The sequence below is a fragment of the Pristiophorus japonicus genome, unplaced genomic scaffold (assembly GCF_044704955.1).
Source record: "Pristiophorus japonicus isolate sPriJap1 unplaced genomic scaffold, sPriJap1.hap1 HAP1_SCAFFOLD_1501, whole genome shotgun sequence".
Lineage (NCBI taxonomy): Eukaryota > Metazoa > Chordata > Chondrichthyes > Pristiophoridae > Pristiophorus > Pristiophorus japonicus.
In genome coordinates, this window is record NW_027251177.1 from 34,085 (window position 1) to 57,056 (window position 22,972).

General features: G+C 53.2%; 6 non-coding genes across 6 annotated transcripts; all 6 read left to right on the forward strand.

Annotated features, from left to right (window-relative positions):
• Positions 1 to 2,996: 2,996 nt before the first annotated feature.
• trnat-agu (transfer RNA threonine (anticodon AGU)) lies at positions 2,997 to 3,069 on the forward strand. The gene has a single exon. It is a non-coding gene; the product is annotated as a tRNA-Thr (tRNA).
• Positions 3,070 to 3,803: 734 nt separating this feature from the next.
• Positions 3,804 to 3,876, forward strand: trnat-ugu (transfer RNA threonine (anticodon UGU)). Its single transcript has one exon. It is a non-coding gene; the product is annotated as a tRNA-Thr (tRNA).
• A 577-nt stretch (positions 3,877 to 4,453) lies between these two features.
• trnar-ucg (transfer RNA arginine (anticodon UCG)) lies at positions 4,454 to 4,526 on the forward strand. The gene has a single exon. It is a non-coding gene; the product is annotated as a tRNA-Arg (tRNA).
• Positions 4,527 to 9,227: 4,701 nt separating this feature from the next.
• Positions 9,228 to 9,300, forward strand: trnat-agu (transfer RNA threonine (anticodon AGU)). The gene has a single exon. It is a non-coding gene; the product is annotated as a tRNA-Thr (tRNA).
• A 2,996-nt stretch (positions 9,301 to 12,296) lies between these two features.
• trnat-ugu (transfer RNA threonine (anticodon UGU)) lies at positions 12,297 to 12,369 on the forward strand. Its single transcript has one exon. It is a non-coding gene; the product is annotated as a tRNA-Thr (tRNA).
• Positions 12,370 to 13,651: 1,282 nt separating this feature from the next.
• trnat-agu (transfer RNA threonine (anticodon AGU)) lies at positions 13,652 to 13,724 on the forward strand. The gene has a single exon. It is a non-coding gene; the product is annotated as a tRNA-Thr (tRNA).
• Positions 13,725 to 22,972: the final 9,248 nt, after the last annotated feature.

Here is a 22,972-nt window from a genome sequence, read left to right on the forward strand (position 1 = left end):
GCTCCCCACCTCTCACTCCCCTTCCCCCTGTCTCTCAATTCTTCCCACATTCTACCCAATATAAACTCGAGGTGATCCAAAACTCGACTGACCCCGTGTCCTAACTCGCACCGAGTCCCACTCACACATCACCCCCTGTGCTCACTGCCCCGTGTCCTAACTCACACCCAGTCCCGCTCACCCATCACCCGCTGTGCTCACTGCCCCGTGTCCTAACTCACACCCAGTCCCGCTCACCCATCACCCTCAGTGCTCGCTGCCCCGTGTCCCAACTCACACCAAGTCCCGCTCACCCATCACCCCCTGTGCTCGCTGACCCCGTGTCCGAACTCACACCCAGTCCCGCTCACCCATCACCCCCTGTGCTCACTGACCCCGTGTCCTAACTCACACCGAGTCCCGCTCACCCATCACGCCCTGTGCTCACTGCCCCGTGTCCAAACTCACACCGAGTCCCGCTCACCCATCACCCCCTGTGCTCACTGCCCCGTGTCCTAACTCGCACCGAGTCCCACTCACCCATCACCCCCTGTGCTCACTGCCCCTGTGTCCTAACTCGCACCGAGTCCCGCTCACCCATCACGCCCTGTGCTCACTGCCCCTGTGTCCTAACTCGCACCCAGTCCCGCTCACCCATCACGCCCTGTGCTCACTGCCCCGTGTCCAAACTCGCACCGAGTCCCGCTCACCCATCACCCCCTGTGCTCACTGCCCCATGTCCTAACTCGCACCGAGTCCCACTCACCCATCACCCCCTGTGCTCACTGCCCCGTGTCCTAACTCGCACCGAGTCCCGCTCACCCATCACCCACTGTGCTCACTGCCCCGTGTCCTAACTCGCACCGAGTCCCGCTCACCCATCACCCCCTGTGCTCACTGCCCCGTGTCCTAACTCGCACCGAGTCCCGCTCACCCATCACCCACTGTGCTCGCTGCCCCGTGTCCTAACTCACACGGAGTCACGCTCACCCATCACCCCCTGTGCTCGCCGCCCCGTGTCTTAACTCACACCCAGTCCCGCTCACCCATCACCCCCTGTGCTCACTGCCCCGTGTCCTAACTCGCACCGAGTCCCGCTCCCCCATCACCGCCTGTGCTCTCTGCCCCATGTCCTAACTCGCACCGAGTCCCGCTCACCCATCACCGCCTGTGCTCCCTGCCCCGTGTCCTAACTCACACCGAGTCCCGCTCACCCATCACCCCCTGTGCTCTCTGCCCTACATTGGCTCCCGGTTAAGCAACGCCTCGATTTCAAAATTCTCATCCTTGTTTACAAATCCCTCCATGACGCTCGTGCCTCCCTATCTCTGTAACTTCCTCCAGCATTACACCCCTCCCTTTCTCTGTTACCTCCTCCAGCGTCTACACCCCTCCATATCTCTGTAACCTCCTCCAACACCTACACCCCTCCCTATCTCTGTAACTTCCTCCAGCACTACACCCCTCCCTATCTCTGTTACCTCCTCCAGTGTCTACACCCCTCCCTATCTCTATAACCCCAACACCTACACCCCTCCCTATCTCTGTAACCTCCTCCAGCCACTACACCCCTCCCTATCTCTGTAACCTCCTCCAGCCCCTACACCCCTCCCTATCTCTGGAACCTCCTCCAGCCCCTACACCCCTCCCTATCTCTGTAACCTCCTCCAGCCCCTACACCCCTCCCTATCTCTGGAACCTCCTCCAGCCCCTACACCCCTCCCTATCTCTGTAACCTCCTCCAGCCCCTACACCCCTCCCTATCTCTGTAACCTCCTCCAGCACCTACACCCCTCCCTATCTCTGTAACCTCCACCAGCCCCTACACCCCTCCCTATCTCTGTAACCTCCACCAGCCCCTACACCCCTCCCTATCTCTGTAACCTCCTCCAGCACCTACACCCCTCCCTTTCTCTGTAATCTCCTCCAGCCCCTACAACCCTCCCTATCTCTGTAACCTCCTCCAGCCCCTACACCCCTCCCTATCTCTGTAATTCCCTCCAGCCCCACAACCCCCGAGATGTCTGCACTCCTCTAATTCTGCCCTCCTGACCATCCCTGATTATAATCGCTCCACCATCGGTGGCCGTGCCTTCTGTTGCCTGGGCCCCAAGCTCTGGAACTCCCTCCCTAAACCTCTCCGCCTCTCTACCTCTCTCTCCTCCTTCAAGACTCTCCTTAAAACCGACCTCTTCACCTGCGCTAATTTCTATTTTTGTGGCTCGGTGTCAAATTTTTATCCCATAATCCTCCTGTGGAGCACCTTGGGACGTTTCACTACGTTAAAGGCGCTATATAAATATACATTATTGTTGGTGTTCCCTCTGTCTCTCCTCTTCCCCGTCTCTCTCTCACTCCTTCCCCTCAGTCTCCCCTTCCCTCTCTCTCACTCCTTCCCCTCACTCTCCCCTTCCCTCTCTCTCACTCCTTCCCCTCACTCTCCCCTTCCCTCTCTCTTCCTCTAATAGAGCCCCACCTAGTGGACTACCGATGTAATAACAACTACTGACACTCTCCGCTCTCTCTCCATCTCTCTCTCTCCCTCTCTCCCCTTCCCACTCTCACTCACTCCTTCCCTCTCCCTGTCCCTTTCCCCCACTTTCTCCCCTTCCCACTCTCCGCTCCTCTCTCTCCACTCACTCCTCAATCTCTCCCCTCCCTCTCTCTCTCTCCTTTCCCTTCTGACTTTCCCCTTCCCCCTCTCTAACCCCTTCCGGCTCGAGAGACAGTGAGCGACAGAGAGAAAGTGATAGAGAGACAGAGAGAGAGAGAGACAGTGATTGAGAGACTGACATAGAGAGACTGAGAGACAGAGAGATTGAGGCAGAGTGTGACTGAGTTGCCTTGGGATGTTTTACTACGTGAAAGACCCGATATATCGATGTTGAGAGGCGAATATTGAAGAGACGGAGGCAGGAGTCTGGGGGATGAGACACAATCTGAGCGTTTCACTGACCCCTCCTCATTCTTCAGACACACAGCATTAACTGGGGAATGACCCACAGCCCATGGCAGGTGGCTCCATAGCTCAGGGGTTAGAGCACTGGTCTAGTAAACCAGGGTTCGTGGGTTCAAATCTCACTGGGGCCTGCTCAAAATTAGTTCAGTATTTAAATACAGTATCAATTAACAACATGTTAAACAGCTGTGAGACTGACCCTGGAACAACAAGCTCCACTCACAACCTTCTCTCTCTCTGCCTGGCACATTTTACATCTTTTTTCCGCTATCTCGCTTTTCCCGTCTCACATTCCCATCTCCCCCTCCCTCCTCTCTCTCTCTTTTCCCTTTTTTTCAGATTCTCACATTCTCCCTCTCTCTCCCCTTCCTTTCTCTCTCTCCCCTGTCTCCTCCCTCTCTCCTCTTCCCTTCTCTCTCTCCCCTTCCCCTCCCTCTCTCTCTCCTTCCGCTCCCTCCCCTCACTCCTCTCTCTCCCGCTTTTGCCTTTCTTTTCAGATTCTCCCCTGCTCCCTCTCTCTCCCCTTCCTTTCTCTCTCTCCTGCCTCCTCCCTCTCTCGACTTCCCATCTCGCTCCCCTCCCCCTCGCTCTCTCCCATTACGCTCTCTTCCATTCCCCTCTGGCTGACTCCTTCCCCCTCTCTCTCCCATTCCCTCTCCCACTCATTCCCCTCTCTCCCTCCTTTTACAACTTCCAAGCACTAATCTCTCTCACAGAGCCGACACAGACACGATGGGCCGAATGGCCCTCCTTGTGTGCTGTCAGATTCTGTGAATGTTCAGGAATGAATCACCGAGAATGATTATTCAGGCCCCACCTCCTTGTTAACAATAGTAAGATGGAAACAGGAGCTGGTGTTACAGGTGGCTCCATAGCTCAGGGGTTAGAGCACTGGTTTTGTAAACCAGGGGTCGTGGGTTCAAATCTCACTGGGGCTTTCTCAATTTTGGCTTCTGTTACTGAATTGACCGTCAATCGATGACAGGCCAACACCATCAACAGGAACCACTCACTCCGCACTTTACAATCTGCCCACAGCACTTTCACTTCCCACTCCCAGTCTGTATCCCACCTTTTCCACATCCAGTCTCAGAGACACCGATATATCATCGACTCATAGAAACTTACAGCAGGGAAGGAGACCATTTCGGCCCATCGTGTCCGCACCAGCCGACCAAGAGCTATCTGCTGGGCGGTCCGCATGTCCCAGACACGAGACTCCCAAAGCAAGCGCTCTACTCGGAACTCCTTCACGGCAAGCGAGCCAAAGGTGGGCAGAGGAAACGTTACAAGGGACACCCTCAAAGCCTCCCTGATAAAGTGCAACATCCCCACCGACACCTGGGAGTCCCTGGCCAAAGACCAGTCTCCCCTTCCATCTCTCTCACTCCTTCCCCACTCTCTCCCATTCCCCTCCCTCTCTTTCTCCTTCCCCACTCTCTCACTCCTTCCCCACTCTCTCTTTTCCCTTCCCCTCTCTTTCCTGCTCCTTCCCGTGTCTTTCGCAAGGCAGGTGGCTCCATAGCTCAGGGGTTAGAGCACTGGTCTTCGCAACCAGGAGTTGTGAGTTCAAATCTCACTGCAGCCTAATTTTAGTATTTAGACACCTGTCTCTCATTCCTCCCACTCTCTTCCCCCTTGAAAAGATGCAACATTCAGATTAACCCCCTCACAGTGTTTGGGCTCATTCAAAAGGATATTTAATTTGGGACTATCGATTGGAAAGTTTGGAACCCTAAAGTGCTTATGGAAGAAACTACAAACTTGAGTAGAATTTTGGAATTTTTAAAGACACATTCAAGGCTGTGTGCGGGCCTAAAGAACTGACAGGAGACAACTTGATTATTGAGACTGTCTGGGTGTTGGGACTAACATAACTTGTCTGGAGAAATGGGTATTCGAGAATCCTTCTCCACAAGAGACATTAACATTACAACAAATAACCCAGAGATAGCCAACCATCAACCTGAATCTGGAAAACCATTTCAGCATATACATCACCAAGAGGCCCAATCCAGCCTGTATGCGAACAACTAAGCACAAAAGGACATTGCGATTACCAAACTAATATTTCCATCAGGAAACAGTTTATCGAACATCAACCCACCCAAAACATATTAACTTTGAACGAGCCCGCCAAAATATTACAAAGAAGAGTCAAGCCCGCCAAATACAAACAAAGAAACCTGGACTGATTTGCTGGTAAGATTAGAACCACTCAAACCGTATAACTGGCCCCTGTTTTAACAGAGGGTGTGACATACTTTGCCAAACAACCGAGACCACGCTTGTGTCATCAAGAAGAGAGAGAAACCAATGCGACCGTTGTAAACTAACTTCTCCAGCCTCGAAGTCCTGAAGTCCTGAAGGAAGAACATCACCATCGCGGCAACAACTGACCACAGCCAACGTGGTATCAATGAAAAACCACCGCGATCGACCAAACTACAAATAAACTCCAACTGGAAGAAACCGAAGAATCGAAAGTTTCCAGTCTACAATCTAAGGCCTGACTACCAACAGGTGAAAACATTACCTAAAGAGACTTTGAACCTATTTCTAACGAAGAAAACCGGGTACTTACCCCATAGATCCAAAACGTGCCTTACCGCATCAGTGGACTCAACCCAACTGAAGATTGTGCAGCTAGAAGTCTTCTCCGACGTTCGGGGTACGGCAAGCAGAACCTACACAATTCAAGGAACCCCGAAACCGCGAACTACCGCTAACTGACCAGAAAGGATTGGTAAGCATAGTCCCTGCCTGCCCTGGAGTCTAACCTAGCTAGGATTAGGTATGGGGAGGTGGGAGGTGTCATTTTACTGTACACCCCCTTTGAATGTGTAATGTATTGTTCTTTATCAGAGTGATTGTAAGTTTTGACATTGTATTTTCTTGTCTTTAATAAAATCAAAGTTCTTTTGCACCAAACCAGTGACCTTTGCACTTTGTCACACCCCCCGCAAATAAATCCAGAGTTTAGAACCCAAGGGAGTGGGTGCGATTCGAACCGCTCAAGTAGGTCAGAGGTGAACCTGACCCCCGGGACCATCACCACACCCTTACACTCCCGTCTCTCTCTTTTTCCTTTCCTTTCAAGTTCTCCCCCTCTCTGCCCTCCCCCTCTCTCTCTCACTCCTTCCCCCTCTCTCCCCGTAACATCTCTCTCCCCTTCCTCCCTCTCTCTCCCTTGCCTCTCTCTCTTCCTCCCTGTCTCCCCATCCCCTTCCCCTCCCACTCTTTCCCCTCCCCCTCTCTCTCCCGCTCCTTCCCCTCTCTCCCCGCCCTTCCACACTCTCTCTCTCCCCTTCCCCTTCCTCTCTCTCCCTTTCTCCACTCTCTCTCACCCCTTCCCTCACTTTTTTCCCTCCTTTCAGGTTGTCTCCCTCTCTGCCCTCACCCTCTCTCTCTCATTCCTTCCTCCTCTCTCTCCCCTTCCCTCACTCACTTCCCCCTTTTCCCTCCCTCCTTTCTCTCTCTTTTCCCTTTCCTTTCAGATTCGCTCCCTCTCTCTCCCCTTCCCCTCTCTGCCCTCCCCCTCTCTCTCTCATTCCTTCCCCCTCTCTCCCCTTAACACCTCTTTCCCCATCCTCTTTCTCCCCTGCCCCTCCTAGTCTCCTCTTCCCCCCTCTCTCTCACTCCTTCCCCACTCTCTATTTTGCCCTGTCTCCCCCTCCCCTTCCCCTCCCACTCTCTCCCCTCTCCCTCTCTTCCACTCATTCAGCTCTCTTTACCCACTCACTCTCTCTCTCCATCCCCTCCCTCTCTTTCCCCACCTTCCTCTCTTCCTCGCTGTCTCCTCTTCCCCATCTCTCTCTCACTCCTTCCCCTCACTCTCCCCTTCCCTCTCTCTCACTCCCTCCCCTCACTCTCCCCTTCCTTCTCTCTCACTCCTTCCCCTCACTCTCCCCTTCCCTTTCTCTCAATCCTTCCCCTCACTCTCCCCTTCCCTCTCTCTTCCTCTAATAGAGCCCCACCTAGTGGACTATCGATGTAATAACAACGACTGACACGCTCCTCTCTCTCTCCTTCTCTCTCTCTCTCTCTCTCTCCCCTTCCCACTCTCGCTCTCTCCTTCCCTCTCCCTGCCCCTTTCCCCCGCTATCTCCCCTTCTCCACTCTCCGCTCCTCTCTCTCCACTCATTCCTCAATCTCTCTCCTCCCTCTCTCTCTCTCTCCCCTTTCCCTTCTGACTTTCCCCTTCCCCCTCTCGAACCCCTTCTGGCTCGAGAGACAGTGAGCAACAGAGAGAAAGTGATAGAGAGACAGAGGGAGTGAGAGATGGAGAGACAGAGAGACAGAGAGATTGAGGCAGAGTGTGACTGAGTTGCCTTGGGATGTTTTACTACGTGAAAGACCCGATATATCGATGTTGAGAAGTGAATATTGAAGAGACGGAGGCAGGAGTCTGGGGGATGAGACACAATCTGAGCGTTTCACTGACCCCTCCTCATTCTTCAAATGAAAAAACTGGCTCCTCTTCACCTGGCCAGGCTGTGGGTTCATTGTTCAGCTTCCCGTCTGAGACTGGAGATGGGAAGTGTTTTCGCGTTCGAGTGGCTTTCTAATCTGGTCACTGGCTTCACGTGAACGGGTGCCTCAGGTTCCTGAGCCCCTTTGTCAGTGGCCCCCCCCTTCCTTTTGCTGGGACTGGCGGGTGAACCTTTACATCCTGGGTTTTGTCACAGACAGCCGCCATGTGGTCTCCAGAGTTTTAACAAACCAGCGTTTTCACGTACCTGCACAGGGAGATCCCATCACAGGGAAAATACCCTCAGAGACAAACCCTACAAAGTCCACGCAATATTCTCGACTGAGTCCATTCTTCAAACAGAGACTTTGCGATCTCTTCACTCTCTCTCTCCTTCCCACCTCTCCCTTTCTCCTCTCTCTCCCTTCCTTTCTCTCTGCCCTGCCTCCTTCCTCTCTCCCCTTCCCCACTCTCTCTCTCACTCCTTCCCTCTCTCTCCCCTTCCCACTCTCTCCCCTTCCGCTCTCTCCCTTTCCCCTCTCGCTCCCCTTCCTTTCTCTCTGCCCTGCCTCCTTCCTCTCTCCCTTCCCCACTCTCTCTCTCACCCCTTCCCTCTCTCTCCCCTTCCCCTCTCTCCCCTTCCATCCCTTATTCCCCCTTCCCCACTCTCTCTCTCAAATTCCCCTCTTTCTCATTCCTTCCCGCTTTCTCTCTCCTCTTCCCCCTCTCTCTCCCCCTTCCCCTCTCTCCCCTTCCATCCCTTATTCTCCCCTTCCCCCACTCTCTCTCTCAACTTCCCCCTCTTTCTCATTCCTTCCCGCTCTCTCTCTCTCCTTCCACTCTCTCTTTTCCCTTTCCCTCTCTTTCCTGCTCCTTCCCCTGTCGGACCCAGCACAGGTGGCTCCATAGCTCAGGGGTTAGAGCACTGGTCTTGTAAACCAGAGATCCTGAGTTCAAATCTCACTGGCCTACTCAAAATTAGTTCAGCATTTAAATTCACCATCAATTAACAAGGGGTTTAATTATAAATATTAAACAGCTCTGAGACCGACCCTTGAAGAACAGGCTTCTCTCTCCCCTTCCAAACCTCTCTCTTCCTTCCCCATCACATTCCGTTCTGCATCTTTTTACCCTCTCTCCCGCTATCTCTCTTTCCCTGTCTCTCACTCCTTCCCCTCTCTCCCCTCACTCTCTATCCTTTCACCTATCTCGCCCTTCTGCTCTCTCCTTGCTGATCTTTCTCCTCTTCCCCCTCTCTCTCAGCTTCCCCCCTCTCTCCCTCTCCTTCCCCCCTCGCTCCCCATTCTGCTCTCTCTCCCCTTCCCCTCTCGCTCACTCCTTCCTCTCTCCCTTTTCATTTTCTCCCCTCCTCGCTCTATCTTCCCTCTCCTTCTCCCTCCCCTCACCTGTCTCCACTCCCCTCCTTCCTGACTTTCTCTCCTTCCCTCGCTCTCGCTCTCCCCTTTCCCATCAGACTCTCCCCCTCCCCATCTCAACAATTCTCCCTTCTCCCTCTCTCTCCTTCCTCCGCTCTGCACAGAAAGAGAGAGACAGTGAGAGAGAGAGAGAGAGAGAGATCGAGAGACTGAGAGACAGAGAGAAAGAGAGAGAGACTGAGAGATTGAGGCAGAGTGTGACTGAGTTGCCTTGGGATGTTTTACTACGTGAAAGACCCGATATATCGATGTTGAGAGGCGAATATTGAAGAGACGGAGGCAGGAGTCTGGGGGATGAGACACAATCTGAGCGTTTCACTGACCCCTCCTCATTCTTCAAACACAGCACTAACTGGGGAATGACCCACAGCCCAGGGCAGGTGGTTCCATAGCTCAGGGGTTAGAGCACTGGTCTAGTAAACCAGGGGTCGTGGGTTCAAATCTCACTGGAGCCTTCCTAAAATTAGTTCAGTATTTAAATTCACCGTCAATTAACGAGGGCTTTAATTATGAATATTAAACAGCTCCGAGACCGACCCTGGAATAAAAGATTCTCTGTTTGCGTCCTTTTCCCTCTCTCCCTGCTTTCCCCATCACTACACATTCTGCCTCTTTTTACTCGATCCCACTCTCTCGCTTCTCCCCCATTTCTCTTTATCACTCATTCCCCACTCTCTCCCCTTCCTCTCTCTCTCTCCCCTTCCTCTCTCTCTCTCTCCCCTTCCCCACTCTCTCCCCTTCCCCTCTTCTCTCCCCTTCCCCACTCTCTCCCCCTCCCCACTCTCTCCACTTCCCCACTTCTCCCCTTCCCCTCCTCTCTCTCCCCCCTTCCCCACTCTCTCCCCTTCCCCCACTCTCCCTCCCTTCTTCCCCACTCTCTCCCTTTCCCCCACTCTCTCCCTTCCCCCACTCTCTCCCTTCCCCACTCTCTCCACTTCCCCACTCTCTCTCTCCCCTTCCTCTCTCTCTCTCTCCCCTTCCTCTCTCTCTCCTCCCCCTTCCTCTCCTCTCTCTCTCTCCCTTCCCCACTCTCTCCCCTTCCCCTCTCTCTCCCCTTCCCCTCTCTCTCCCCTTCCCCTCTCTCTCCCCTTCCCCACTCTCTCCCCCTTCCCCACTCTCTCCCTTTCCCCACTCTCTCCCTTTCCCCACTCTCTCCCTTCCTCTCTCTCTCTCTCTCCCCTTCCTCTCTCTCTCTCTCCCCTTCCTCTCTCTCTCTCTCCTCCTTCCTCTCTCTCTCTCTCCCCTTCCCCTCTCTCTCCCCTTCCCCTCTCTCTCCCCTTCCCCACTCTCTCCCCCCCTTCCCCACTCTCTCCACTTCCCCACTCTCTCCCTTTCCCCACTCTCTCCCCTTCCCCACTCTCTCCCCTTCCCCACTCTCTCCCTTTCCCCACTCTCTCCCCTTCCCCACTCTCTTCCCTTCCCCACTCTCTCCCCTTCCCCTCTCTCTCCCCTTCCCCACTCTCTCCCCTTCCCCTCTCTCTCCCCTTCCCCACTCTCTCCCCTTCCCCACTCTCTCCCCTTCCCTCTCTCTCCCCCACTTCCCCACTCTCCCCCACTTCCCCACTCTCCCCCACTTCCCCACTCTCCCCCACTTCCCCACTCTCTCCCCTTCCCCACTCTCTCCCCCTTCCCCACTCTCTCCCCTGCCCTCCCATCCTCTTCCCCTCCCACTCTCTCCCACTCCTTGCCCTTTCTCTCTCCTTCCACACTCTCTCTCTCTCTCCATCCCCTCCCTCTCTTTCCCCACCTCCCTCTCTTCCTCGCCGTCTCACTCCTTCCCTCTCTTTTCCCTTCTCCTCCCTCTCTCTTCCCTTTCCCCCGTCTCTCACTCCTTCCACTCTCTCTCTCCCCTTCCCCTCTCTTTCCTGCTCCTTCCCCTGTTTTTCACAGGACAGGTGGCTCCATAGCTCAGGGGTTAGAGCACTGGTCCAGTAAACCAGGGGTCATGGGTTCAAATCTCCAGGGGTCTGCTCAGTGTTTAAATTTAACGTCAATTAACAACAATTTTAATTATCAATATTAAACAGCTCCGGGACTGAGCCTGATCAACAGGCTCATATCTGTTACACTTTCTCTCCACCTCAAATCTCATTCTGCATCTTTATCCTCTCACTCTCCATCATTTCCTGTTTCGCTCCTCCCCTTCCCCATCTCTCTCTCACTTCTTCCGACATTCTAACCGATGCGGTCTAAAACGCGGCTGCCCCCGTGTCCGAACTCGCACCGAGTCCCGCTCGCCCATCACCCCGTGTCCTAACTCGCACCGAGTCCCGCTCACCCATCACCCCGTGTCCTAACTCGCACCGAGTCCCGCTCGCCCATCACCCCGTGTCCTAACTCGCACCCAGTCCCGCTCACCTATCACGCCCCGTGGTCCTAACTCGCACCGAGTCCCGCTCACCTATCACGCCCCGTGGTCCTAACTCGCACCGAGTCCCGCTCACCTATCACGCCCCGTGGTCCTAACTCGCACCGAGTCCGGCTCACCCATCACCCCGTGTCCAAACTCGCACCGAGTCCCGCTCACCCATCACCCCGTGTCCTAACTCGCACCCAGTCCCGCTCACCTATCACCCCCTGTGCTCACTGACCCATGCCTCGTAAACCGGGGTTGTGGGTTCAAATCTCACTGGGGCCTCCTCAAGATCAGCTTATTTATTAAATTCACCGTCAATTAACAATGGCTTTAATTATAAACATTAACCAGGTCTGAGTCCAACCCTGGAACAACAGGCTCTCCTCTCCTCTTCCAGTGACCTCAGTCTTTATTAAGACACTCCAGAGTGAGGAACAGGCCTTAGGGGCTGGCATATATACAAGGATGCTGGGATCCCTTGGGACTTCAGGGGATGCGCTCCCTGGTGGTGGAAGATGGGAGTACATGCTTTACAGATACACAACAGAACCATCTATTCTTCTCTCTCCCCTTCCCTCTCTTAGTCCTTCCGCTCTCTCTCCCCCCCTTAACTCTCTTTGTCCCCGTTCTTTCCCCCTCCCCCTCTCTCTCTCCTCTTCCCCTCCCACGTTACCATTCCCCTCGCTCACTCCCCTTCCCCTCTCTCTCTCTCCCCTTTCCTCTCGACTGTCATTCTCCCCCCAATCCTTCCCCTCTCTCTCCTTCCTCATCTATCTTGCCTCTCACTCCCCCCCGCCTCTCTCCCTTTCCCCCTCTGCTTTTTCACTCTCCCTTTCACTCTCCCTCTCCCCTTCCACTCTCTTCCCTCCCCTCCCTCCCTCCACTCTCTCTCTTCACCATTCTTTTCAGATTCTCCCCTTCACCCTCTCTCTCTCCCCTTCCTTTCTCTCTCTCCTGCCTCCTCCCTCTCTCATCTTCCCATCTCTCCCCTCCCCCTCTCATTCTCTCCCATTCCTCTCTCTCTCACTCTTTCCACTCTCTCTTTTCCCTTCCCCTCTCTTTCCTGTTCCTTCCCCTGTAACTTTTCAAACAGGAGGCTCCATAGCTCAGGGGTTAGAGCACTGGTCTTGTAAACCAGCGGTCATGAGTTCAAATCTCACTGGGGCCTCCTCGAAGTTAACTCAATATTTAAATTCAGCCTCAATTAACAAGGGTATTAAACAGCTTTGAGACTGACCCTGGAGCAACAATCTCCTTTTGTCTCCAGTAATATCGCTCTCCCTTCCCGTTCTGCATCTTTTTCCCGCTATCGAGCTTTCCCCATCCCTCACAGACTCCCCTCTCTCCCCCATCCTTTCACTCTCTCTCTCCGTCCCCTCTCTTTCCCCTCGCCCCTCTTTCTCTCACCCCTTCCCCACTCTCTTTCCCCTTCACGTCTCTTTCCCAGTCCTCCACACTCGCATTCCCCTTCCCGCCTCTCTCCAACCCTTCCCTTTTCTCACTCTCCACTTCCCCTCTCTCCACTTCTCTCTCACTTTCATTCACCACGCACTCCTTCCCTCTCTCTCCTTCCTCCTCTATCTTCCCTCTCTCTCCCCTCCCCCTCATACCCCTACCCACTCTCTCCACCCTCTCTCCCCCTTCCCCCTCTGCCTTTTCACTCTCCCCTCCCCTCTCTCTCCTCCCCTGCCTCCTCTGTCTCTCGCTTTTCCCTTTCTTTTCAGATTCTCCCCTTCTCCCTCACTTTCCCGTTCCCATCTCTCCTCTCCCCCTCTCTCTCCTCTCCCCCTCTTTCTCTCCCCTTCCCTTCTCTCTCTTCCTCCATGTCTCCCCTTCCCCCTCTCTCTCAGTCCTTCCCCTCTCTCTCATTCCTTCCACTCTCTCTCCACTTCCCCTCTCTCTCTCACTCCTTCCCCCTCCCTCTCCCTTCCCCTCCATCTCATTCCTTCCACTATTTCTCTCACAACTGACCCCTCTTTTTCCCTTTCCCCCCTTTTTCCCCTGCCACACTGCTCCCTTGCCCCCCTCTCTCTCCCCTTCCCTCTCTCTTCCTCCCCCCTCTCACTCCTTCCACTCTCTCCCTCCCTTCCTCACTCTCTCTTGCCTCTCTCCCTCCCTTCCACACTCTCTCTCTCTCTCTCTCTCTCTCTCACCTTCCCCTCTCTCTCCCTTTCTGCTCCCTCTCTTTCCCCTTCCCTTCCTCTCTCACTCCTTCCACACTCTCTCTCCCCTTTCCCCTCTCACTCCTTTCCCTCCATCTCTTTCCCCTTCCCCCTCTCTCTCACTCCTTCCCCTCTCTGTCTCCTCTTCCCCCTCTCTCTCACTCCTTCCCTCTCTCTCTCACTCCTTCCCTCTCTGTCTCCCCTTCCCCCTCTCTCTCCCTCCTGCCACTCTCTCTTTTCCCTTCCCCTCTCTTTCCTGCTCCTTCCCCTGTCTTTCCCAGAGCAGGTGGCTCCATAGCTCAGGGGTTAGAGCGCTGGTCTAGTAAACCAGGGGTCATGGGTTTAAATCTCACTGGGGCCTCCTCACGATCAGCTTATTTATTAAATTCACCGTCAATTAACAAGGGCTTTAATTATAAATATTAACCAGCTCTGAGACCAACCCTGGAACAACAGGCTCCCCTCTCCTCCCCTTGTCTCCCTCACACTCTCTCTTCCCCTTCCAAATCTTTCTCTGCCCTCCCCATCACTGTTATGTTCAGAATAAATCCACGGGACCGTATCGTAAGCTGAAACTATTGTGACCTTGGTCTCTTTATTGAGACCCCAGAGTGGGGAAGCAGCATGGTGGATCACCTTATGTACCTGCTTGTCCCAGGGTGCACAAGTGACCCTTGGGCCTCCCACAGGTGTGCCCCCTAGTGGCAAGTCTGACATATTGGTGAGGTTTCGGTGCATACATAACATCACTCCCCCCCCCCCCCGCCCCCTCCAAAGGCTCATGTACCAGTTATTTGCAAGTTGAGGCGATATGACGCCCTGTGTCCCCGGGTCGATCACCTGATTTGAATTCCTGGCCTGGGTGAGTTGGTCGGAACGTTGCTGCCCGGCCGAGTGCCTGGTGTGATGGGACAGACGTGGCCAGGTCCTTTCACAATGGTGGCCTGCTTATCGATAGTTTGCAGTCTGGTCTGGTCCAAACGCTTTCTGCGTTTGCTCAGTACATGGTTTCACAACCAAACACTCCATTTTCATCACACACACACACACACTCCATTCCCCTCTTTGTCTCACACAGTGCTCTCGGCCCCATCTGGGGGCCCTGAATATTGTCCACGTCACTTATTCTGATGTGGTGTGGAGGGGGGCCGTACGATCATGGTGCATTCTCTGCTGATAGCAGGCGGAAGGCTCGGTCCTGAGCGACTCTGTCCGGTGACTGCGTAGCAACCCGGGACAGCTGGGGTCTGTAGGGAGTCTACCGCGACACGTGTGGTGCTCGGCTTGGTGATCTGGGCTGCCCGCTGCGGACTATTGTCGCTGACCCTAAGGCCTGGAGAGCCCAGGATGGGCCGATACGGCCCTGAGACTTTCAGTGGTAGCGGGAGGCCGTGTGGTCCCCCGTGGATCCTGGGACGTAGTACGGAGGTTCCCGCACCACCGACTGTGTGTAGCCTCCCTGCCTTTCTTTGTAACACGTTGCAGGGTTTGCCCCACAGGGGGGTGCGCAATCTGATGGGATGAGCATTACGTCTTTGCGACGGATAAGCTGCAACACTCCCGTCTGGCGGTTCGCCGTGAGCAGGCGGTAATGTGGGACCCTGGCTGGTCCAGGGCCTAAACTGAGGGGGCCCTTACGGTGGACCCATCGCTTTCTCGCACTTCCGTAACAAGGAGCAGGTCTGTGGGCTCCGCCGTTTCCACCCCAGGGGGGGTGGGCAAGGTTGGTCAACTGAGGGCATCAGCGCCATTCTCAGTGCCTGGCCCGTGGCGGATCATGTTACAGAGCACAGACAGTGTGAGACATATTCCAAACAAAGCCTTGATAATGCTGCCTCTGCTCTCCCGAAACTGTGGGATGGGCAGCTTGTCTGACTCGGGCACATATTGGGACCCTCGTTGGTGCCTCTCTTTTGCCCCGTGAAGGCAGGCTACTGCCTTGGGTAACTTACAGGATACATGTACAACCGGTTGGGGCTCGCCCGCTACTTTGGCTCGGTGTACAACACTCCCGACCTCGTGTGGTAACACATCACTTGCTACAAGTACTTTGTCAGATACACATACGACCGGTTGGTGTTCACCCGCTACTTTGGCTTGTTTTAACGTACCCCCGACCCCATATGATAGTACATCATTGGCCGCGAAAGAACGCTCACATGGGTTCCACAGTTGCAAACAACTTATTGGAACGCAGTGGGTTCCTGGACTTCTCAGCGTCCCTCCGCTTTACCTTTGCACCAAATCTCACTGGGGCCTATTCAATTTTGGCTTCTGTTACTGAATTGACCGTCAAGAGGCGACAGGCCGACACCATCAACAGGAACCACTCACTCCGCACTTTACAATCTGCCCACAGCACTTTCACTTCCCACCCCCAGTCTGTATCCCACCTTTTCCACATCCAGTCTCAGAGACACTGATATATCACCGACTCAAAGAAACTTACAGCACGGAAGGTGACCATTTCAGTCACCTCAGGACTCATGTTTCGAGTGGGAGCAAGTCTTCCTCGATTCCGAGGGACTGCCTATGATGATGATATGATCCCAGCCTGATCCCACTTTCCAGCTCTCGGTGCGTAGCCCTGTAGCTTACGGCACTTCAAGTGCACATCCAAGTACCTTTTAAATGTGGTGAGGGTTTCTGCCTCTACCACCCTTTCAGGCCGTGAGTTCCAGACCCCCACCACCCTCTGGGTGAAGGAATGGAGGTCTCCCCTCAGCCTCCTCTGTTCCAAAGAAAACAACCCCAGCCGATCCAATCTTTCCTCATCGCTAAAATTCTCCAGTCCCGCCAACATCCTGGTAAATCTCCTCTGCACCCTCTCCAGTGCAATCACATCCTTCCTGCGATATCCTGACATTTCCCAGTTCCTGCCTTCGCTGGTTTTAGGCTCAAGATGCGGCAATGGACACAAGATGATCCAGTTGGGATTTTCCACAAATAATGAATCCCACGGCCACATCGGTTTGACCCTCGGAGGGCACTCTGTAAATTCACCAAATTTATTAAATGCATACCTTACCCCCGCCCTGTGGTTACGCTCGAACTGTACACAACACTGGTTAGGCCACAGCTGGAGTACTGCGTGCAGTTCTGGTCACCACATTACAGGAAGGATGTGATTGCACTGGAGAAGGTGCAGAGGGGATTTACCAGGATGTTGCCGGGACTGGAAAACTTTAGTCATGAGGAAAGATTGGATAGGCTGGGGTTGTTTTCCTGGGAACAGTGGAGGCTGAGGGAAGATTTAATTGAGGTGTATAAAATTATGAGGGGCCTGGATAGAGTGGATAGGAAGGACCTATTTCCCTTAGCAGAGAGGTCAATAACCAGGGGCATAGATTTAAAGTAATTGGGGGGAGGTTTAGAGGGGATTTGAGGGGAAATGTCTTCACCCAGAGGGTGGTGGGGGTCTGGAACTCACGGCCTGAAAGGGTGGTAGAGGCAGAAACCCTCACCACATTTAAAAAGTACTTGGATGTGCACTTGAAGTTTCGTATCCTACAGGGCTACGGACCGAGAGCTGGAAAGTGGGATTAGGCTGGGTAGCTCTTGGTCGGCCGGTGTGGACACGATGGGCCGGAATGGCCTCCTTCCATGCTGTAAATGTTTATGATTCACTGATTCTCTCTCTCACTCCTTCCCCCATTCTACCCGTCATAAACTAGAGGTGATCAAAAACTCGGCTGCCCCATGTCCTAACTCACACCGAGTCCCACTCACCCATCACCCCCTGTGCTCACTGACCCCGTGTCCTAACTCACACCGAGTCCCACTCACCCATCACCCCCTGTGCTCGCTGCCCCATGTCCTAACTCGCATCCAGTCCCGCTCACCCATCACCCACTGTGCTCACTGCCCCGTGTCCTAACTCGCACCCAGTCCCGCTCACCCATCACCCCCTGTGCTCACTGCCCCGTGTCCGAACTCGCACCCAGTCCCGCTCACCCATCACCCCCTGTGCTCGCTGCCCCGTGTCCTAACTCGCATCCAGTCCCGCTCACCCATCACCCCCTGTGCTCACTGCCCCGTGTCCTAACTCGCACCCAGTCCCGCTCACCCATCACCCCCTGTGCTCACTGCCCCGTGTCCTGACTCGCACCCAGTCCCGCTCACCCATCACCCCCTGTGCTCGCTGCCCCCATGTCCTAACTCACACCCGGTCCCGCTCACCCATCACCCCCTGTGCTCACTGCCCCGTGTCCTAACTCACACCCAGTCCCGCTCACCCATCATCCCCTGTGCTCACTGCCCCGTGTCCTAACTCGCACCCAGTCCCACTCACCCATCATCCTCTGTGCTCACTGACCAACATTGGCTCCCGGTTAAGCAACGCCTCGATTTCAAAATTCTCATGCTTATTTACAAATCCCTCCTAGGCCCTCACCCCTCCCTATCTCTGTAACTTCCTCCAGCTCCTACACCCCTCCCTATCTCTGTACCCTCCTCCTGCCCCGACACCCCTCCCTATCTCTGTAACCTCCCCAGCCCCCACACCCCTCCCTATCTCTGTAACCTTCTCCAGCCCCTACACCCCTCCCTATCTCTGTAATCTCCCTGAGGCCCACAAACCCCCGAGGTGTCTGCACTCCTCTAATTCTGCCCTCCTGAGCATCCCTGATTATAATCGCTCCACCATCGGTGGCCGTGCCTTCTGTTTCTTGCGCCCCAAGCTCTGGAACTCCCTCCCGAAATCTCTCCGCCTCTCACTCCTTCCCCCTCTCTCTCATTTCTTCCCCCTCTCTCCACTTCCACTTCCTCTCTCCCCTTCCACTTCCTCTCTCCCCTTCCCCCTCTCACTCCCCTTCCCCCCTGTCACTCCCCTTCCCCCCTGTCAATCCCCTTCCCCCCTCTCGCTCCCCTTCCCCACTCTCCCCCGTTCCCCTCTCTCTCCCCTTCGCCACTCTCTCCCCTTCCCCTCTCTCTCCCCTTCCCCTCTCTCTCCCCTTCCCCACTCTCTCCCCTTGCCCTCTCTCTCCCCTTCCCCTCTCTCTCCTTCCCCACTCTCTTCCCTTCCCCACTCTCTCCCATTCCCCACTCTCTCCCCTTCCCCTCTCTCTCCCCTTTCCCTCTCTCTCCCCTTCCCCTCTCTCTCCCCTTCTCCACTTTCTCCCCTTCCCCTCTCTCCCCTTCCCCACTCTCTCCCCTTCCCCTCTCTCCCCTTCTCCATTCTCTCCCCTCCCTCTCTCTCCCCTTCCCCCTCTCTCTCACTCCTTCCCCACTCTCTCTCTCCCCTTACCCTCCCTCTCCCTCCCCTTCCCCCTCTCTCTCACTCCTTCCACTCTCTCTTTTCCCTTCCCCTCTCTTTCCTGCTCCTTCCCGTGTTTTTCCAAAAGCAGGTGGCTCTGTAGCTCAGGGGGTTAGAGAGCTGGTCTTGTAAACCAGTGGTCGTGAGTTCAAATCTTACTAGAACGTAATCAAGATTAGCTCAGTATTTAAATTCACTGTCAATTAACAAGGGCTGTAATTAGAACAATACAAAAAATAGGTGCAGGAGCAGGCCATTCTAACCTGCACCACCATTCAATGAGGTCATGGCTAAGCATGCAACTTCAGTACCCCATTCCTGCTTTCTCACCATACCCCTTGATGCCCCGAGTAATAAGGACTTCATCTAACTCCTTTTTGAATATATTTAGTGAATTGGCCTCAACAACTTTCTGTGGTAGAGAATTCCACAGGTTCACCACTCTCTGGGTGAAGAAGTTTCTCCTCATCTCGGTCCTAAATGGCTTACCCCTTATCCTTAGACTGTGACCCCTGGTTCTGGACTTCCCCAACATCGGGACCATTCTTTCTGCATCTAACCTGTCTAACCCCGTCAGAATTTTAAACGTTTCTATGAGATCCCCTCTCATTCTTCTGAACTCCAGTGAATACAAGCCCAGTTGATCCAGTCTTTCTTGATATGTCAGTCCCGCCATCCCGGGAATCAGTCTGGTGAACCTTCGCTGCACTCCCTCAATAGCAAGAATGTCCTTCCTCAGGTTAGGAGACCAAAACTGTACACAATACTCCAGGTGTGGCCTCACCAAGACCCTGTACAACTGTAGCAACACCTCCCTGCCCCTGTACTCAAATCCCCTCGCTATGAAGGCCAACATGCCATTTGCTTTCTTAACCGCCTGCTGTACCTGCATGCCAACCTTCAATGACTGATGTACCATGACACCCAGGTCTCTTTGCACCTCCCCTTTTCCTAATCTGTCACCATTCAGATAATAGTTTGTTTCTCTGTTTTTACCACCAAAGTGGATAACCTCACATTTATCCACATTATACTTCATCTGCCATGCATTTGCCCACTCACCTAACCTATCCAAGTCGCTCTGCAGCCTCATAGCATCCTCCTCGCAGCTCACACTGCCACCCAACTTAGTGTCATCTGCAAATTTGGAGATATTACATTATACCCCTCGTCTAAATCATTAATGTACAATGTAAACAGTGGGACCCCAGCACAGAACCTTGCGGTACCCCATTAGTCACTTCCTGCCATTCTGAAAAGTACCCATTTACTCCTACTCTTTGCTTCCTGTCTGACAACCAGTTCTCAATCCACGTCAGCACACTACCCCCAATCCCATGTGCTTTAACTTTGCACATGAATCTCTTGTGTGGGACCTTGTCGAAAGCCTTCTGAAAGTCCAAATATACCACATCAACTGGTTCTCCCTTGTCCACTCTACTGGAAACATCCTCAAAAAATTCCAGAAGATTTGTCAAGCATGATTTCCCTTTCACAAATCCATGCTGACTTGGACCTATCGTATCACCTCTTTCCAAATGCACTGCTATGACATCCTTCATAATTGATTCCATCATTTTACCCACTACCGATGTCAGGCTGACCGGTCTATAATTCCCTCTTTTCTCTCTCCCTCCTTTTTTTAAAAGTGGGGTTACATTGGCTACCCTCCACTCCATAGGAACTGATCCAGAGTCAATGGAATGTTGGAAAATGACTGTCAATGCATCCACTATTTCCAAGGCCACCTCCTGAAGTACTCTGGGATGCAGTCCATCAGGCCCTGGGGATTTATCGGCCTTCAATCCCATCAGTTTCCCCAACACAATTTCCCGACTAATAAGGATTTCCCTCAGTTCCTCCTCCTTACTAGACCCTCCGACCCCTTTTATATCCGGAAGATTGTTTGTGTCCTCCTCAGTGAATACCGAACCAAAGTACTTGTTCAATTGGTCCGCCATTTCTTTGTTCCCCGTTATGACTTCCCCTGATTCTGACTGCAGGGGACCTACGTTTGTCTTTACTAACCTTTTTCTCTTTACATATCTATAGAAACTTTTGCAATCCGTCTTAATGTTCCCTGCAAGCTTCTTCTCGTATTCCATTTTCCCTGCCCTAATCAAACCCTTTGTCCTCCTCTGCTGAGTTCGACATTTCTCCCAGTCCCCGGGTTCGCTGCTATTTCTGGCCAATTTGTATGCCACTTCCTTGGCTTTAATACTATTCCTGATTTCCCTTGATAGCCACGGTTGAGCCACCTTCCCTTTTTTATTATTACGCCAGACAGGAATGTACAATTGTTGTAGTTCATCCATGCGGTCTCTAAATGTCTGCCATTGCCCATCCACAGTCAACCCCCTAAGTATCATTCGCCAATCTATCCTAGCCAATTCACGCCTCATACCTTCAAAGTTACCCTTCTTTAAGTTCTGGACCATGGTCTCTGAATTAACTGTTTCATTTTCCATCCTAATGCAGAATTCCACCATATTATGGTCACTCTTCCCCAACGGGCCTCGCACAATGAGATTGCTAATTAATCCTCTCTCATTACACAACACCCAGTCTAAGATGGCCTCCCCCCTAGTTGGTTCCTCGACATATTGGTCTAAAAAACCATCCCTTATGCACTCCAGGAAATCCTCCTCCACCGTATTGCTTCCAGTTTGGTTAACCCAATCTATGTGCATATTAAAGTCACCCATTATAACTGCTGCACCTTTATTGCACACACCCCTAATTTCATGTTTGATGCCCTCTCCAACATCACTACTACTGTTTGGAGGTCTGTACACAACTCCCACTAACGTTTTTTGCCCTTTGATGTTCTGCAGCTCTACCCATATAGATTCCACATCATCCAAGCTAATGTCCTTCTGAACTATTGCCTTAATTTGCTCCTTCACCAGCAATGCTACCCCACCTCCTTTTCCTTTTATTCTATCTTTCCTGAATGTTGAATACCCCTGGATGTTGAGTTCCCAGCCCTGATCATCCTGGAGCCACGTCTCCGTAATCCCAATCACATCATATTTGTTAACATCTATTTGCACAGTTAATTCATCCACCTTATTGCGGATACTCCTTGCATTAAGACACAAAGCCTTCAGGCTTGTTTTTTTAACACCCTTTGTCCTTTTAGAATTTTGCTGTACAGTGGCCCTTTTTGTTCTTTGCCTTGGGTTTCTCTGCCCTCCACTTTTCCTCATCTCCTTTCTGTCTTTTGCTTTTGCCTCCTTTTTGATTCCCTCTGTCTCCCTGCATTGGTTCCCATCCCCCTGCCATATTAGTTTAACTCCTCCCCAACAGCACTAGCAAACACTCCCCCTAGGACATTGGTTCCGGTAATTATAAATATTAAACAGCTCTGAGACCGACCCTGGAATTACAGCTCCCCTCTCCTCTTCTCATCCTGGTTTACTCTCTCTCCCACATTAAAAATCTCTCTTTCCCTTCCCCATCATGACCCATTCTGCATCTTTTTTTCACTCATTCTTCTTTTTTATCCTCTCTCCTTCCCGTCTCTCCCTCCTTCCCCTCCCTGTTCTCACCACCCCTCTCTCTCCTTCCCCTCCCTCTCTTTCCCCTTCCCCTCTCTCTCTTTCCCTTTCCTCGCTCTCCCCTTCCCCTCTCACTCTCCCTCTTTCCCCTCTCTCTCCTCTCTCCCCTTCCCTCTCGACTTTCATTCTCTCCCCACTCCTTCCCCTCCTCTCTCCCCTTCCCCTCTCTCCCCTTCCCTCTCGACTTTCATTCTCTCCCCACTCCTTCCCCTCCTCTCTCCCCTTCCCCTCTCTCCCCTTCCCTCTCTACTTTCATTCTCTCCCCACTCCTTCCCCTTCTCTCCCCTTCCCCTCTCTCCCTTTCCCCCTCGAGAGACACACAGAGAGAAAGTGAGAGTGCGTGAGAGAGACAGAGATAGTGAGAAAGTGTTGTGTGTGCAATAACTCAACAGACAGATTGCTGTCAACTCCGAACAGGTACACACCTGGCTCTACTTTATTAGGGCCCAAAGTGATTACATTACAAGATGGCTGGCCTTTTATACCTGTGCCCTACACGCGTGTGTACAGCCCAATGACCTCCGACAGTGGCCCCACCTGGTGGCTAGTAACCCCAAGCACACAGACATGACAGAAAGAGAGAGACAGAGAGACAGAGAGACAGAGAGATTGGGACAGAGTGTGACTGAGTTGCCTTGCGATGTTTTACTACGTGAAAGACCCGATATATCGATGTTGAGAGGTGAATATTGAAGAGACGGAGGCAGGAGTCTGGGGGATGAGACACAATCTGAGCGTTTCACTGACCCCTCCTCATTCTTCAAACACACAGCACTAACTGGGGAATGACCCACA